This window comes from Rhagoletis pomonella, unplaced genomic scaffold (assembly GCF_013731165.1).
Source record: "Rhagoletis pomonella isolate Grant_MI unplaced genomic scaffold, Rhpom_1.0 Rhpom_scaffold_02624, whole genome shotgun sequence".
Classification (NCBI taxonomy): Eukaryota; Metazoa; Arthropoda; class Insecta; order Diptera; family Tephritidae; genus Rhagoletis; species Rhagoletis pomonella.
This window is the reverse complement of record NW_023461177.1, coordinates 2,968-13,778: the sequence shown is the minus strand read 5'-3', so window position 1 is coordinate 13,778 and position 10,811 is coordinate 2,968. Positions and strand designations below refer to the sequence as shown.

At 41.8% G+C, this 10,811-nt stretch overlaps 1 pseudogene; it reads right to left on the bottom strand.

Annotated features, from left to right (window-relative positions):
• Positions 1-2,551: 2,551 nt before the first annotated feature.
• LOC118753565 lies at positions 2,552-5,790 on the bottom strand (annotated as a pseudogene).
• Between the last annotated feature and the right edge of the window lie 5,021 nt (positions 5,791-10,811).

Sequence of the window (10,811 nt, the reverse complement as noted above, 5' to 3'; positions counted from 1 at the left end):
ACGCACAGCTGTTGCGCACAGCTGGCAATGATAGGCAAGCGGGACAAGTGAGACGCACGTGACTGTCGGACATGTAGCAAAAAGAGGTCACCGAAAATGAAGCCAAATCACAACACCGATGCATATCACTTTCAGTGTTGCCTTTTTTGTCTTTTTCTACCGAAATTGGTATGATTATTTTCTCTCGCGAGGTTTGCAGTTTAAAGTGAATTTTGGTAAATTCTGGTCAAAAGTATTTATTTAACAAATTGTGATTGAATTGGGCATTGCTCTCATAAGAACCATCCTACAAAGTCGAATTGAAAAACAAATTTATAAAGTTTGAATCCTTAACTTTCAACTTAAACGTCATAATACTTCGTGTGAGCTTTTTAACAGTTAGTTTGAGAACACGGTTCGATGAAATGCATCATATTCAATGAAAAAGTGAAATTTCGATTTTTTGTTGGTTACAGGTTTTTGTATTTCAGCGATGATGTGAGATAGGGTGTTTCTATATGGTTCAATTTAAATAATCTAATTTAATGTTATATATAGCCTAAGAAGGGCTCATACCGAGTTTGGTACGGATTGGCGAAGCGGATACTGAGATACAATATTGCATCATAAGTGGGTGAGGCCACTCCTATTTTCCAAAGATATTATAATAATCCTATTTTGTTCCAAAGTTTTACTTCACATACCAATTTTCAACAATTTATAGCAACAAAGGTCCTAGGAAACATGACTTTTACTTATATCTCGAAAACTATTTTTTTTTTTATTAAATGAATTCATATTCTAAAAGGTTTCATTTTAGTGTTAGTTGCATTTTAAGATTCTTCTTTAATACATTTTCTAAGTAAAGCAATATCACTTATCACATCACATTTTCTGTGGGCAATCTTTTCACACTACATTAGCCAAATTTCTAAGCTTTCAATTGAACAAAGAATAATAACTCGATCTCACTCTTATAATTACTCTCAAATATTAGCTTAAAACCGTCACGATCTTTATAGATAGCGAAATTTTATTTATAAGCAGGGTTAGAATATTCTGTTTCCGGTCAACGGTGAGCGTTTGCTGTAGAAGTTAGGAAAGTGACAGGGACTGGGAAATGTTTTTTGGGATGTTCTCTATCGGGTGTGACTATTTTTTTAAGTTTCCTTCCAAATTTTGTCGAATTTTTTTATGGCCGCCTAAATTGTTCAAATGTGCGTCGTCATCAGTCCCCTTGCTTCATAATCGACTGCAAGCTAATTCTTTTATCGATTTGAAATATAAAATTATTGGAAAAAGGGGTTGTTAGAATTTTTGATATATTACAAGATTACAAGATTCCGGGCGGCGATTCCAGAAAAGCTCAGAGGAGCATTATATAACAAGCTCTACAGGCATTCAGCGCATTTCAGGCTAAGGCTAATATAGGTTTCAAGAGGAATTTAATTGGATTTTAGTAGGAAAATATTTCGAAGAGGGTTGCCACCTTTTTTTTTGAAGTCAAGTTTAAATTAGAAATGTTCAGCTTGAACATGTAGAGTTTTGTGAGGTTTTTGAAGAGGGTTTCCACCTGTTTTAAATTTAAATTCAAATACAATTATATTATAGGTAAGTTTAATGAGTTATTACAATCTAAGTTTTAATCAGAAGAGTCTTGAAAAGGCTTTATTTCTAAGCAACATATATATAGCAGGGAGTACACATATTTAAAAATTTAAATTCAACTTGAATTATATTCAATCTGAAGGTTTCTTAGCAATTTTTCATTTGACACCCATATATTAATTTTTCAGATAGCTTGCGATTAATTAATTTATTTTGCATTTTCGAACAGGTGGCAACCCTTTCCAAAATACTTTCAAACTACAACTTTTTTAAGCCTCTTGTCATCCATTCTTTAATATAATTTTCAAATAAATAATTCCCTTAATTCCTCCATGAGTATGGAATGGATTTTATATACATATATGTATCTATACCAAGTTCTTGTAATCTATCAAAAATATTTTCTGAGATATGATATGCCGTATGAAATTTCTGTTTTGTGGGAGGTGAAACGACCCCTCGTGTACAAAATGGCACCAGTGTACAAAATTTAGTGGGAATCGGTTGAGTAGTTTAAGCGTGAAAGCGTAGCAAATAAACAAACTCACTTTCGGATTTATAATATTAGTAAGGATTATGGAGTTTACTCTTACTGTGGAGTTCTAATCATGTGGTTTTCTTCTTTCTTGGAAAACATTGCATTTATAGTATTTATTGGTAGGTACACTGTCAACTTTTTTGGTATCTTTTAAGAAAAAAGTGGCGACACGTTACATTCTACTAATAACATTACGACGTTTGTCATGACATATCGAATAGATTGCGTAGTGAAGGAAAAAACTTAAAAAAAAAACTTGATATTTAGTCGAAAATATGAAAGGGAGGAAAGGGATTCGAATGGATGCCTATAAAATGGGTTACAAAATTAAATAAAAAAGGTTCAAAACAATAAGCACAAAAACATAGACGTATACATATGTGTACATATACAAAAGCAGTAAAGTTGAAATATGGTCATACTTACAGTGAACGACCCTTAAAAACTATGTGCTCTGCGAATCGCCCTCCTCGGCTGGCGATGCTATATTGCTGTCCGATGTTGAGAGTGGCCGGCAAATGCCCAATTTAGTTTTCCCCGCTGGCATACCTTTTAGTATCGCCACTGCTTCATCCAAATCGATGCCATGCAAGCTATGTTCACCAACGCTAACCAGTCGATCGCCAGGAAATATATCATTTGTTGCCTCTGCTGCGCCACCGCGTATAAGTCCACGTATTACGATGACAGTGCCTTCGGAATCGAGTGGATCTTGATAGTCAAGTATCGAGAAACCGAAGCCTTGCTCAGTTTTCTCAATTTCAATGGTAGTAACATCGCTGCTCCAAAGCGCCAGTCCCGAAACGTTTTCCAACGATTTGGAACGTTGCTGATCGGTCAGCGTGGCAGTGCTCGATGTATAGAGGGAACTTTCCGATTGCGCTTTGGTTAACAGATTTTGTAGACTCTGATGGCCGCCAGGCAGTAGTGAACGTGTTTCGAATGCTTCTGGATTTTGTGAAGTATTTATTACGGATGGGGCGGTGTGACCACGCGCACATATCAATTTAACATGCGTTGGCAGCTCTTTGAGTATTTTAACGACTTCGGTATGTTTGAGTCCTTGCAATTTGTATTCGTTCACTTGCAGCAGCTCGTCACCCGGTTTCAGTATGCCTTGTCGCCCCACAGGCCCATCCTCCAGTATGGAGCGTATATAGTGATGTGGACGCTTTTCGATGCCGCCCTCGACATCCACGGTGCCCTCCAGGCTGATTCCTAGACCTGAAAGTTTATTTATTTCGGCTACAATAATTTCACTTTCAGGAAACTCACTTTTCCAGGTCAGCTTCAGCGTCTCCACACTGGGCGGGGCCAGAGTTGAAGTGGCGGGCTTGGGCGCTGGTGTTGTCATTGCCGTTCTGGGCGCAGATATTGACGCAGGTATTGCCTTTGTTGTCACCACCACCGTCGTCGTAGTTGTCGTTAGCTGTGTTGACGTGGCGGATGTTGTCACTGTAACCGATGAGACAGACTTCTTTCGACTGCCGTTTTGCTGTTTAATCGATTGCGGCGTTTTCGGTGTCTGCAGTTCTTTCACGGCAGACTGATCCTCAAGCGTCACCGAGTCATCTTGATCATCACTATCGCCGTTGTCACCACCATTAATATGCGTAGCTTTGCCATTCGCCATACGCTTGGCATCTGGGGTTGTGGGAGTCCTTTGTCGCTTTGCATTGCTGATGTCACTGTGGTCGCTGCGGTCCAACATGTATGACATGTTAGAATCGACCGTCTCTCGCGATGGAAAATCTGCGAACTCCATCATGATTATGCCCCCCTTCAGTGGCTACAGAATCAGCATCAGACCGTGGCGGTAGCCAGGAGAGTGTTGCTATCGAAGGTGATGCAGGCAGTGAGCTCTGTGACTGCGTCTCTCCCTTTAATTCCGTGAGCGCATTTTGTAAATGTTCGAATTTGCGTCCGCGCAAGAATCGTTCCAATGTAAGGTGTACTTCGATGTCGGTATTTCGCAGAATTTCGACCGCTTGATGGTTAGTAACACCGGCTAGCGAACGTCCATCCACAGCAACAATGCGATCGTTGATCTGTATACGCCTACTGACCTCAGCGGCGCTGCCCTCGATAATGCTCTTTACGAATATACCTGAAAGATCTTCCTCTTCGCAAACGTATCCGGCCACAGTTATGCCAAGTCCGTAGACATTTTTATGCAATTCCACGACATAAGTTTCCGTCTCGGGTGAATCGATGTAGTTCGATGAGGCCGATGAGCAGCGATCGGCATCATTATTCGCTGCGTCCGGTGTGATCGTTGAGGTGCCAGCAACTTCGCCAGCTATCACAGTCTCAATATGTTCCAATTGCATGGAGTTTGAGTTTTTTTTTGATGGAGTTGGTGGTGGTGAGATCGAGCTGCTGTAGCAGCGAGCCCGTACTGACTGATGTACCAACGGTCGACGCTGTCATCGTGATCGACGTTGCTGGCGCGGGCGGTGGGGGCAACAGTGGTGGCGGTGATGGTGATACAATCGAAAATGGTACGATGTCCAAATCTTTGGGGCACATGCGCGCCGCTACGGATGCAGACAACGGCAAATCTGTTGGTATAGGTGGCAGTGGCAAATCAGCTAGTTCAGTGTCCGGCGTTGGCAGGAAGCAGCCGCCGCCATCGCCAACGCTTGTAGCACTAGTAGCAAAGCTGGGGTTTTGAAAGAGATGCCGTGACAGTTCTTCTGGGTCGGAGAGGAGCTTAGTTGGAATAATTGGCGCATGACTTGCCAACGTTTGTAAATCGATGGCTGTCGGCTCCACTGGCCTGGCAACAATCAATCGAACCTGAGCTCCAGTCTGACGAAGAACCGTTGCTACTTGCTCGGAACTGAAGCCACGCAAGTTCACATCGCCAATTTGCAACAAATGATCGCCACACTGCAAACGACCATCACGTTCCGCGACACCGCCCGGCGTTAGGGCTTTAATCACAACACCAGTGCTGCGTCCACCGACCAAAATAAAGCCCAAGCCATTGCCATCGTTAACCAAATCGATTACTTCAACCTGAGACCACTCGGTACTCAAAACCATTATGCCGCTATTAGGACTGTTGTCGCCGCCTTCTTCGTCACTTTCCTCGTCGCCGAAGTCTTCGTCACAAAAACTGCAACTTCGGTTTTTACCTGCCTGTCTGCTTCTGCGTATCGCCGTCGTTTCCGCGTTCGAGAATGTATTTGCCGTTCTTGCCGTAGTCGTTGCGAGCCGTGGGCAACTACTGCTGCTGTTAACATGACTTGCGGCTGGCGACACCGACAGCGTCAGCGAGAACGTGCGCAGATATGACTGCCACTTCGAAAGCGGCGTACAGCAATTTGATAAGGATGTGGAACGTAGTGGTGGCACTGGTGGTGGCGGCGATGCGCACTCTGGCCTCGATGTTGTGCACGGTAGAGACGGCAATGCCTTGAAGACGATAGTGCATTGGCTACAGGATGCCGAAGAGGAAGTTTGGGAAGCGGAAGAGGAGGAGATGCAGGACAAAAGGGGTGCAGATGATGTAGGTGTTAGGTGTGGCGAGTTGGGAGCAACGGCTGCAACGATTGGCTGCTGTGTCTCGTACTTTAGTATCGACCGTTTTTGTTGCTGTTGCGTGTAGCTGTACGAGTATTTTCTATCGAATTCGTTGTCCCGGTTGTGGCAGCTGTCGTTTGCTTGTCGCGTGCGTCAAATGACGTTGCTGCAAACTCCACTGACGCCGGAAAATCGATGGTTTTCTAGGTTATCAATGGCAAAGTGTGGGTGATTGTCGTGGCGGCGACGATTGTGAGTGTGGCAGCTGTGGCGTAATATGCCAGTTAGCTGTTGTGTATTGCAGCTGTTACTTTGCTCGTTGTTGCCTATTTTTGTATTGCTGTCGTTAACTTTAGTGTTGTTGCAGCTATTTTTATGAGTGCAGCAGCTGCTGATTGAATGGTTGGTTGCGCTGCTTTTATGCGTGCTGTTGACGAGCTTGTAGCTGTTGTTGTTGTCGTTGTTATCGGTTATATTGCTGCTGCTGTTGTTGCTTAAAGTTTGAAACCCATCCCTTGCAGCATGTGTAACGTGCATATTAACCACAACCAAAACTACAACTATCCCGTCCCCGGTGCACTCGGAGCAGGAACGACAGGCGGCGTTTGTGCTGCCTCACCACCTGGCCACCTGATCGGCAGGGTGTTGCATGAAAGATTCACTTCAAATATATGCTTGTCTGAATTGAGTCCACCAATATTTTTGTTGTTCGTGTTATTATAGGCGCTTTGGTTTTGTTATTGTATGCTGTGAAAAAATCAAATTAGCGCACTTTAGCTCACTTGACATTGCGCAGATACTCTTCTAGGGTGCGATTGCTGGGGAGAATGTTAACTTTTGGGGCGTTAATAGTTAACGGTACTCAGTGTTGTTTTATTGAGTTGAATGTACATTAGAGTTGTCCAAAAAATTTTTAAGAGATAGGGTTGGGGGCAACTTCGAAAGTTTTTCCTTATGCCGAAAGAGGTGCTGGCACCAATATTTACGTTTCTAAGTATACATTTAGAGGATGGTCATAAAATGTTTATATTTTACTCTAGAAGCATATTGTACATATATTGACCGAACAATTGGTTAAAAAATAGACCAATTCAAATTTAAATTAGATAAAAAAATATGACCCGCCTTGGTTGTCATTTTTATAAAAATCATTAATATTTTTGTTAGTTTCAAAGGGATTCAGTAGCACATTTCAAAGTCATTGCGCACCCTACATTGGTTACAGTGGAAAATTTAAAGTTGATTAAATTAATACAAAAACCAAAAGGGAAAAATAAGGGGTGCCCCGATTTCTATGATGATTTTTTTTCACCCCTTACAAAAATTGAACCACTCTAATGTACATACGGTCATATATGTAAATGACGACTCCGGGAGCTGGATATTGTCTATATACAACAACAAATTGCGTAATAACACCAAAAAGGACAATTTTTTCGCCTCCTTGTACTAACGATACGTGCATGGACTATATCATTGCGCCACTCTCGTAATGACTTTCGGTACGTGCAGACCTCGAAAATACGTACATACGTGCGCGCCTACTAGAATGTTGACGCGATACAATCGCGTAACGAGAAATGCATAACGACCGAATACTCGTACATTCGTACATATGCGCGTGCATACTAGTTTGTATGGCTGCGGTACCGGGTGTAATCGCTACAATCGTGTGTGCTACTTTGTGTGGCAAGCGACGCTTCAAATAATCGACTGCGGCATATGTTGCTTTCACAAACAACGGCTAAGTGCCATTGGAAACGCTCGCGATGATAAAAACGTTACGCGCTGTACCGTTTAATTGCACAAAACCGCATCGCAAATGTGGTACGGGCGTTTCGACGCGTTCTAATCGAGCAACTGATTACGAGCATTAGACGCTTGTCAATGGGGGTGCAGATAGTTCAAGCGCTGTTTATATAAATGCATGGTTTGCATATCAACTGATAGGTGTATGCGTGTTTCATACGCATGCGGGCGTGTTTTTGTTTATCTATTTAAGCGTGCTCTGCTGGCTGCGGGCGGCGCTGTTTGCCTAACTAATTTTCGTAGCTCTTTTATCATTATGCGCTTTAATGATGTGGTTAACAACTGGCTGATTGTCTGCATGTCTTGCATATTGTTTGCTCAGATATGCGCGCATTATCTGTGACATTGCTGGGAGGACTTGCATGTGGCGCATCTCAGGTTCTAGCGAGTGTTTTTCACGTGAAGTGTGTTATGTTTGGCAACTAGAATGAATTTTTGTGTAAGATCAAAAAGCAGCATACGTCTTGTTCAATACCTTTGTGGGCGTTTGCTAGTGAGGGTTTGTGGTGGCCTTCTGGTCACTCAAAGCTTGACCTTGTCCAAAGAGAAAGATGTAGTATGCTTTTTCGGGTCCGACACGTTTTGTCGGGTTGAAGAAAAACTTCACTATTAATCAAAGCTTCTCACACCAGAGTTGAAGTGATAGGCCTTCAAGATGGTCACAATCGTTTTTTTTGTACAGCAGCGAGTTTACCCGCAGTTGTGAAGCGTGCCACTTCAGATGTGACATTCTCCAACATAGCGCCATTTTCTCAGCCTGCGCCTGCTATTGTTAGGTCAGGCGAGCAGCTGAAACTAGCCACAATTCTTTTGAAGCAATCGTCTTCCATGGTGCAGAAAGTCAAATCGTCCATCTGATCTGCCAATAAAGCAAAAGCTAACTGTTTCTGTAAAACCTTGTGCTAACAAATCGAAATTAATTTATTGCTTTCCTTCGCTTCTTTCCCTTCGAACTGAGTTATTCATTTTAAATGGGAAACGAAAATCTATTGACCATTTTTCTTCGTGTAGTGCCTACACTTACGTATGTGTGTACATATGTATGTATGTAGATATGTTTGTATCACATTTTTTATGCGCCATTGAGCACACGGCCTGGCTGCCGATACAAGGATTGAGGTCATCATTGAGGTACTAGCAGAGCGAAGTTGCATAAATTTGCAAAGGCTAAAAAAAGGTTGATAATTTAAGGAAACCCATTATTTATATTTAAATTCCATTAAGTTTAATGAGGAAGCTTGCAATGTTGTGGGAAAAGGCAATTTAAAAAAAAAATCTAAAAATAGTACTTTCTACTTCAATAGTAACAAAATATGATCGAAAAGTTAAACTTTTATTGAATACGTTCTTCCGTTAGTATATTTTAGTCATGGGTTACTAGTACATATAAATATTACAGATTCCAACAGTAGGTAAAGCTTAGTCACGTAATTTAATAAGTGAGGTTACGTGTCTTTCATGCTTATGGATTTGAAGGTTTACGAACCGGCAAGCGAAACACAAAACAACTGCTTCGAATGTTGGAAAAAACCTGTTCCAAACCCAAGAAAAATATATACATATTTATAAATAAGTTTTATTTTCGCGGAAATGAAAAGTGTTTGTTTTTCATTACAAATTCGTAATTCCCTATATCAGCTTACTGCACTTTTGTACTGCTAGATTAGTGTCTTCGTCTTTGTGTATCAGAATCAAAATGAAAACATTTAAGGCATCTCCAGTAAGAGCACAACTGGGTACATTATATATGGGATTAAAATAGCAGTTGTAAGACCAGAAGAAGGCTTGTAAAGGGTGCAACGGTTGGCAACAGCAACATATACATCACATATGCAAAGATTTGGGGGAAAAAGTCAACGCGGCAATAGAGCTGACCATTGAGTTGATTGGGAGTGTGGGAGAAATTTTAATACGCTCTTCTTCCCCCCTTCACGCTGGCTCTTGATGTCACCCCTCATCTAGGACCTAAATTTGCCAAGCCGGCTTCTAAGTGCAAAAGGCTCCTGGGAGGCACTTTGCCTACCTCTGCTATAATCGACGACAGAATTAACCTACGTTCGAAATCGGAATACGCGACAGCGAAGGCTTTAAGGATATACAGCGCCCTCTTGCAAATGTTCCCTAATATATGTAGGCGGACCTCTACAGACAGCGTGTTCACTTGGGCAAGATCTATGAAAGTAAATTTATACCGGCACTCCCCAAGCTCTGTGTACTGAGAGTTGCATGCGTAAACAAAACTACGCCTGGCGAAGCAGCACTGGTTATCGCTGGTATGATGCCGATTGATATCTGATCGGAGGAAAGGATTTAATTCGAGCGACGAAAGAGTCTGAACATACCGACCATAGCTAATGAAGAAAGGGATCCATCATTGCAAAATTGGCAACATCGATGGGAAAACTTCCCTAAAAGAAGGTGGATACGTAAATGGCTTAATTGAACACATAGAAAAGTACACTTTCATATAACGAAGTTCCTTACAGGCCACGGGTGCTACCGGGAATATTTACAACAGGACTCCCCGCTATGCCAAGAGTACAAGAAGTCGAAGACGGTGAGCATTATTCGTTTGTACACGTTTTTCGAATATCAAATGCAGAATAGTATCCCTTTTTGATCATACGCTACGAACTGAAGATATACATATTTGATGTCATGTTGACATGCAAGAATAGATATACGCTCGCAGCTAAGACGAGAAGATGTTATAAGAAGGACCAGGGCAAGAAGGAGAAAAGTGCAGAATATGACACGACGGAAGGTTAGCAAGTGACAGACTAGAGCTTAGTGCCTTTACCACCTACCGATGAAATATTTTGTACCATAAGGATCGGTATTTTAATGGTAGGAAGTTTAATTCGGGTTAAAGTCCCACACTGACGGAGTTTGCCTTCCGATGCTTTCTACTCGTTAAAAAAAGGACGTTTATATGAAATCCTCTAAAGCTAAGGCCATCTAGGGCTTAGGGCGTCTAAAGGGATGTAAACAACTTTGGGCGTCTAAAGAGATGTTCGTCTCTTTTGGACAGTGTTGGGGTTGAATAAAGGATCAGTGAATATCAGATCAAAACTTTGTCCCGACTTCAAAGTCTACTACGCCGAAAGAAGTAAATGAGAATCAGACAAAGTTTTAAGCCGCCATGAGATTGGAATCTACACAGATGGATCCTAAAATAAGAAACAACGGAACGGAATTTTGCGTGTTTTTCTAGTACTCTAATTGTGGAAAATTTACGGACTTCCAGATTATTGCTTCGCTTTTCGGGCTTAAACTTATACAGTTGACATGGCGGCAAAGCTCGTAAGCAAGATGGACGTTGTTCACTCACAACTCGTATTGGTGGTAG